Source organism: Periophthalmus magnuspinnatus, chromosome 10 (genome assembly GCF_009829125.3).
Source record: "Periophthalmus magnuspinnatus isolate fPerMag1 chromosome 10, fPerMag1.2.pri, whole genome shotgun sequence".
NCBI classification, from domain to species: Eukaryota; Metazoa; Chordata; class Actinopteri; order Gobiiformes; family Gobiidae; genus Periophthalmus; species Periophthalmus magnuspinnatus.
In genome coordinates, this window is record NC_047135.1 from 13,716,803 (window position 1) to 13,725,012 (window position 8,210).

Consider the following 8,210-nt stretch of genomic DNA (forward strand, 5'->3'; position numbering starts at 1 on the left):
CCTCTCACAGACACGTGAATCAGACTAAAAAGCTCAAATTCTAATCACTGATGCGGATTAAAACTGTGAATAGAGAACCATTATAAACATGTGGCCAGTGACCTCCATAGCGCCCCCTACTGTACAGGTAAAAAACTCAACTTTGTCCGATTGGCATGAAAGTTGGTGAGATCATTGTGGACCTCAAAAGAGGCAAAAAAGTCCATTACACCATGCCTGTATTGTGCACGAGGTTGCCGGTTCAACGCCGTGGACCTCCATTATAATGTGTGGGTCACACATATTTATATAGAAACTGTGTGAAGGGGGCGGATTGCGGCCATGGGGTGGCCAGGCGGGGAAAATGGTGCGTGGGGGCGGTGGCCGGCCCCGGGCGGTCGCATGGGGGGGCGGTCGCGCGGGGGGCGAGGGCCATCATCGCCGCTTGCGGCTTTAATTATTATTATTTTTCCGCCAAAATAATCGCAGTTTTCACCCCCTGAACGTCAACGAAAAGTCCAACATATAGGTATAGGATCGACCGGCTCGGCGACAAATTTCATAAAATTGGCATCGTGACAATGTCCGAAGCACACCGGCTCGACAGCGCCACCTATAAATTTTGAGATTTTCAATTTAATAGGGAGGCCCGACTCAGATTTTGACAAAATTCGTACCAGTGATAGAGCTCATAGAGAGAAGCAAAAAAAATATAATTATAGCGCTTCCCTATGACAGACAGGAAGTCAGCCATTTTGGATCAAAAATTTGCTGCTTCATTCGCAGCGTGTTTTCAAAACACTACTAGTCTCAGGTTTTTGGTCCAAATGAGCTCAGATTTCACATGCCACATCCAGACACATGGGTTTTCAGAAGTTATCCATGTTTTCTCCGAATTCCACACGGTTCGCCCGTACGCCGCCGCCGAAAAATGCCTTCGTTTCCTGTTATTTCGATGTCCTCTCACGACCACAGGCATTGCCTTACAGAGCTCACATTCACATCACATATGCGAGATTGAGGCATGAATGGAATGAAATATTAATTTTAATCAAAATAAACACTATAGCGCCCCCTACCATAGGGGTGAAACGCCAACATTATCGGATTCCTACGAAATTTGGGAAATAAATTGGGGGCATGACATGGACCATAAAATAATATTACAGGCATAGGTCATTTTTCACACTTGGCCACCAGGGGCGCAAAGACTCCAAATAAAATCATTGAAAAATGTCTGACACGCACATGCATTGGTCTACACAGCTCAAATTCACATCACTCGTGTGATGTGAGGGTATTATTAAAATTGATTATTAATTGTAATAAAAATGAACACTATAGCGCCCCCTACCATAGGGGTGGAATGCTAACATTATCGGATTCCTACGAAATTTGGGGAATAAATCAGTGGCATCAGAAGAAACAAAAATTTACATTATGGCCATGAGTCATTTTCCACGATTGGCCACCAGGGGCACAAATACTAAAAAAAAAATCATTAAAAATTTTCTTACACGCACATACATGGTTCTAGACAGCTGAAATTCTCATCACACATGTGATATCAGGGAATTAATAGAATGCACTATTAATTGTTATGTAAATGAACACTATAGTGCCCCCTACAGTATTGGTAAAATACACAACTTTTCCGATTGGCATGAAACTTGGGGAGATAATTGTGGACCTCAAAAGAGGCAAAAAAGTCCATTACACCATACCTGTATTGTGTACGAGGTTGCCGGTTCAACGCTGTGGACCTCCATTATAATGTGTTGGTCACACATATTTATATAGAAACTGTGTGAAGGGGGGCGGATTGCGGCCGTGGGGTGGCCATGCGGGGAAAATGGTGCATGGGGGCGGTGGCCGGCCCCGGGTGGTCGTGTGGGGGGGGCGGTCGCGTGGGGGGCGAGGGCCATCATCGCCGCTCGCGGCTTTAATTGACTTTATATTTTCAGAAGAGTCTACAGTCGACTGCCACCAGCACAAGAAATGTTCCCCTGTGGCAGGTTAGAAAAATGTTAACATTATTTATCAATTCATCAATCAATGTTAGGCATAAAAATCCTCACTGAAACCATATTTTTCAGGTCACCGGTCTGTGTGCTATTCCCATGTCTACTGGCCGCTTCACTGTTTTGTCTGCACCACAGAAGACCTTTTCTCCTAGGGGTTCTTTGCAACCTCAAAGAACCCAACTACCCTGGCAACAAAGAAGGTAAAACGAATGGGCAAATGTATTGATTGTTTAAATTTGTGAATGTAAAACATAAATATGTTGTTTAAATGTAGTTTTTGTTTGTGAATCTAATAATAATTTACACTTGTAATGCGCTTTTTCAAAGCCTCTCAAAGCGCTACACTATAGTCATTATTCATTCATTTCCACACTTGGTGATGTAAGCTACTATGGTAGCTTAAGCTGCCCTGGGGCAGACTGACGGAAGCGAGGCTGCCAATCTGCGCCATCGGCCCCTCCGACTACCACCTATCATTCGCGCACACACCACTTTCATACTAGGCAATGTGGGTGAAGTGTCTTGCTTAAGAACACAACGACAGAACTTGGTCTGAGCCGGACTTGATCCTCCAACCTTCGGGTTGGGGGACCAACACTCTAACCACCTAGCCACTGTCTAATACATAAATGTGTTATGTCAATATAGGTGAGTCAAGCAAGGACTGCCATGCCAAGTAGAAGCCAGCCAAAGAGACAGGTATATCACAAGAACATGTTTATATGTGCTGTTGAAAATGAAATTGAAATCTGTTTGACAATAACTGCCAATATTTTTTAGGTGAAGGATGCAGCCAGAGTTGGAGAAGAAGCAAGCTCAACATCAAGCTAGGAACCTCGAGTTGTGCTGAAAAAGGTTTGATAAAAATATTTACTTCATATTTGGATAGAAAATACATAATAAAAGATGTGATTTGTCTAATTGGTATTTGGTTCTTTTTTAGCTGGAGACAACTGTAGCAGAGGCAGCAGTCAGACCTGCTATCAACACAGAACCGACAGAAGATCAGCAGGTATATTACTATTACTACTCTTATTTCAAAACATGTCTTTGGTTGGGGTGTCTGGATATATCTAAATCTGAAATCTTCTGTTTTAGGTGCTGCAGACTGATACTGTGTCCGTGAGCCCATGTCCACCTACCTGCACAGAGCCTGAAGTGGTCGTGGAACTGGTATGTTCAGGCAGAATGTTTTATATCAATGGAAGTATTATGTGATTACACCATGTTCATAACAATATCTATTGTGTGTGTGCAGGGGGAGCCTGATGTGAAGAGACCCAGGAGGACCCCCAGTCCTGTTCACAGAGAAGAGAGAAGCAGATGTGCAGGTGTGTTAATAAAGTGCTAATAATTTAAAAATAACATGCTATAACATAACATAATAGTGATTAAACATTGTGGTATGTAATCTGTATGCACGCTGTGTTTCTAAGTGTGAATGCTACATGTGTGCTGCTGAGCGTGTATGAATGTCTTTTTTTAATAGGAAACTGTTTCAAATTAAATGGTAATAACATTGTTGTCTTTTTTTTGTTTTTTAGGTACCAATGAAGAAGGTCTGCTGTGGAAAGCAAGTCCCTGTCGTCAGACTGCAGCGGCTGTCACCCGAAGAGTGCAATGCAAAAGTGGCCAAGAAGGATTCCTGCCATGAAAAACAAGCATATGTTCAACTGCAGCCTCTGCAGCATGAAGACAGGAAAGCTCCTCAGTTTGACAATATTGTTGGGTCATTTCATCAAGGACACACAATATTTCATCCACAAAGTAGAGGAAAGCAGTGCATGGCCATTGCTTTGGCTGCAATTGTTAAACATACACACCTGCGGGAGGTGCATGAATGGTCTCAGAAAGATCTAAACATGGCTTTATTGGAAGGTGATCGTCTGTACATAAGGAAGAAGCATGTTATTCCTGAGGGTCAGTCTTATTTGGGAGCTTTCAATTTTAATACCGAGGAGAAGTTGTTTGGCAAGACATTTTGTTTGAATATTGGCAGTGTTACTGGATGTCTGCTTTCAGTCACCAACCCTGTGGAAAAAGTATGTTTTGTTACTTTGAAGACAGCTCTGGAAGAACATCTTGCTACTGACAACGCTTGTCTCTTCACCATGTCAGCCACTACATATGCTATTATCGCTAAAAATGGCATGTATGCTATTGTGGGCTCCAATGCACACAGTAAATCTGGGATGGTAGATAGTAATGGTTCAAGTGTTGTTGTGTTTTTCAAGAGCATCAGTGAAGTTTATTACCACATAATCCAACTTGCAGCAGGATTCATAGTGCCAAATGTTCAGTTTGAGCTCAATAGCATGGCAATGACTTTGAACGGGGCGAGGGACTGTGATGATGTGACTGCTGAGCCTACTCTGAGCTGTCCTGAACCTCATGCTGTGACTGAACTTAAAGTAACCCCAGTTCCTGTGTTACTGAAAGTACTGCTGCAACTGACACTGCTGGTTTGAAAGCTTGTGATCCTGGGGTCAAGACAAAGAAAAATTTACCAGAAATAGGACACAAATGTGGCAGAACACAAACTCCATTGCACAAAAAGCGATCCAGGGTTGACACAGAGCTAAAAAGTGGATCTCCAATTGTCAAGAAAGCCAAACTGCACGATGCAAATGACATTTCAATTGTTGGTCGTGAGGAAAATGCTTTGCAGTTTAATCCTCTTTCTGAAAATCTGTGCAAGGCAATTTGCAAATTTCTTAATGTTGAATTTGAAAATTGAGAAGAGTCCTTGTGCGCTGGGGATGCTGGAGTGCCATGTCATAATGAAAAGATTGTTGCCGATGGTAACTGCTTCTTCCGTGCCATTTCTCAAGCCATAAGTGGGACACAGAAACACCATAGAAGAATCAGACTGAATGCAGTGAAGCACTTAAAAAAGAATCCTGAAAAATATCACTGCCTTTTGAATTAAGAACATCAGCATTTGACTGTGGCAGAGTACAATAAACTGCAAAAGATGTCTTATGTAAACACCTGGGCAACACAAGCTGAAATTCAAGCCACAGCTGATTGCATTAGAGTTGATATTTATACCTTCTATCAAGGCAAATGGTTAAGATTTAAACACAGTGAAAAACAACAGTCTGAAGGCATCTACCTACAGAATCACGGAACTCATTATATGAACATGTTGTTTGTGTTAAACAAGGCCAACAAAATAATTGTTATAAACTGTGTACATTTGGTGAACCCCAAGATCAGCACACGCAAACACAAGTGTCTTCAGTTCAATTCCTCTTGATGAAAATACTATTGACAGATCACATGAGAATAAAAAGATTATTTTGTCAAAGTATTTAAGGAAAAAGAAGGCACAGAAGACCAGAGATTTTCTCATAGTGAAGTATCATGAAGAGGAGGAATATCGATTGAAAGAAAGAGGAAGGAGTATTGGAAAATATAAAACTGATCTGCAACATACATAGCATAAAGTGTGGAAAAATATAAAAATGACCTGGAACATAAAGAGAAATTAAAAGGACAAACTGTCAAAAAATACAAAACTGACCCGGAACATAAAGAGAAATTGAAATCACTGAGTGTGGAAAAATATAAAACTGACCTGGAACATAAAGAGAAGTTGAAAGGACTGAGTGTGGAAAAGTATAAAACCGACCTGGACCATAAAGAGACATTGAAAGCACTGAGTGTGGGAAAATACAAAACTGACCCGGAATATAAAGAGAAGTTGAAAGCACTGAGTGTGGAAAAATACAAAACTGACCTGGAACATAAAGAGAAGTTGAAAGCACTGACTGTGGAAAAATATAAAACTGACCTGGAACATAAAGAGAAGTTGAAAGCACTGAGTGTGGAAAAGTGCAAAACCGACCTGCAACATAAAGAGAAGTTGAAAGCACTGAGTGTGGAAAAGTATAAAACTGACCTGGACCATAAAGAGACATTGAAAGCACTGAGTGTGGGAAAATACAAAACTGACCCGGAACATAAAGAGAAGTAGAAAGCACTGAGTGTGGAAAAGTACAAAACCGACCTGCAACATAAAGAGAAGTTGAAAGCACTGAGTGTGGAAAAATACAAATCCAACCTGCAACATAAAGAGAAGTTGAAAGCATATAGTTGTAAAAAATACAGAGGTGATTTGATACACCAAAATAAAGTTAAAGCTGAAAGTGTCTGGAACTATAAAGCAAACCCTGATCTTCGACAAAAATAATAAATAAAGCCAAATACCACAAAGACAGTACTTTCAGACCTGGATAAAAAAAAAAAAAAAAACATTCAAAAGAAATCAAGAAAAAGTGCTGGCTGATCAGATGAACGTTGTAATGGATGAATTTTTTAATGAAAGCCAACGATGGACCTGAATTTATTTGCTGTGTATGTTTCAGATCCATGTTTAAAGCAGCAGTAGTTCCATACAAACAAAAGAACTACAAAAACAAAGCAGCTCAATTAAGGGCAGAAACATGTGTCTCAAATGAGTATTTGCATGAATGTATCTCTGACTGCGATACACCATGCCCATTTCAAGAATCAAGAGGCGAGCTTTGGATGTGCAAGGTTTGTCATTCAAAGATCTGAAGAGGTGTAACCCCAGCAGAATGGTGGGGAAACAATTTACAACTGGATTCAATTCCTCTTGAGTTGGCTTGTTTGAATCATCTTGAAAAAGATTTGATTGCTTTAAACATTCCATTTATGAAAGTGTTAGCTTTACCAAAAGGTGGTCAAAATGGATGCCACGGACCAGTAAATCATACTTGTTCTGTTTTGCCTCAGTCAAATCTGGAAGGTTGTCTGTTACGTGTTAAATTAAAGCGCAAGCTATCTTACAAAGGACATTATGAATATCACTTTGTTGACACAAATCACCTGAAAGAAGCACTTAAATATTTAAAGGAAAACAATCAATATTATCAAGACATAGCAATAAATGAAGAATGGGTGAATGATTTTGCTAAGGAAGAAGAAAACCAAGCACAAGACGACTCTAATGGTAATGCACAAAAAAAAAAAAAACAGTTCCTCTGAGGATGCACAAGACAAACCTGAAGAAGGAAAACATACAGAAGAAGTCTCAAACAATAATTCAAAACAAACTGTGTCTCCTGATGAAGAAGATGAAACTCTACATGACCGGCAGAACCATTGTATTTATCAAGATTCTTGTTCCATGCCTGTTGATCTTGGTCAAGAAATTCTTGATCAGGGTTTTAAAGATATAATTTATCTGGCACCTGCTGAAGGAAACAATCCTGTACGTATTTTGTCAGAAAAAGATAATGAAGCAAAATCCTTTCCATATCTTTTTCCCTCTGGGAACAATACTTATCATACGCTCAAAGATGTGAACTGTTGCGCAATCATCCTGTTACTGCAGCACGCATGTTTGACTACAGGTGGCATCTCTTCTTGAATTATGTGTTACTCTCTCCATTGAATCCAATTGGAAAGATTAAAGATTACTTTTATTGTGTAGAGTTTCAACAACATGGATCACCCCATGTACATGCTTTATTTTGGATTGAGAATGCTCCTGAGATTGGATAAAACACAGATGAAGAAGTGGTGCAATTCATCAACAAGTACATAACATGTGAAATACCCACACTAGATCAGCAATTAGCTGATACTGTAACGTCTGTGCAACAACATTCTCAACAGCATTCGAAAACATGTAAGAAAAAGAATACAGCCTGCCGGTTCAATTTCTCACGCCCTGTATCTGAATGTACTTTCATCACCAAAAAACAGAAAATACCAAAGTGCCAAGGTGACACCGCAACCAACAGCCAAGAACAAAAAAAAGACACTGTTGAATGCATATGCTCTCAAAATGAACAGAACTTTATGAAAGAAGAGGATGCAATGAAAATACTGACATCTGTTAAAAAAGCACTTCTGGATAAAGACAATCCCATTACGACTATCCAGCAATTGTTTAAAAATGTTGGCATTACGCAGGGAGTATGGGAGAAAGCACTTAAATGTGTTGAAAAATGCATGCAAATTGTCCTGCAAAGAGATGTAAATGACTTTGCACTTTTGTTGAAATGTTGGAATGCCAACATTTCCAATATGTTGTCGATGTATATGCTTGTATCATTTATATTATAAGCTATATGTCCAAATCTGAGAGAGAGATGGGGCTGTTGTTGAGACAAACACACCAAGAGGCGACAAAACAGGGAAATGCTGATGCCAAAGAAGCTATGAAGAAGATTG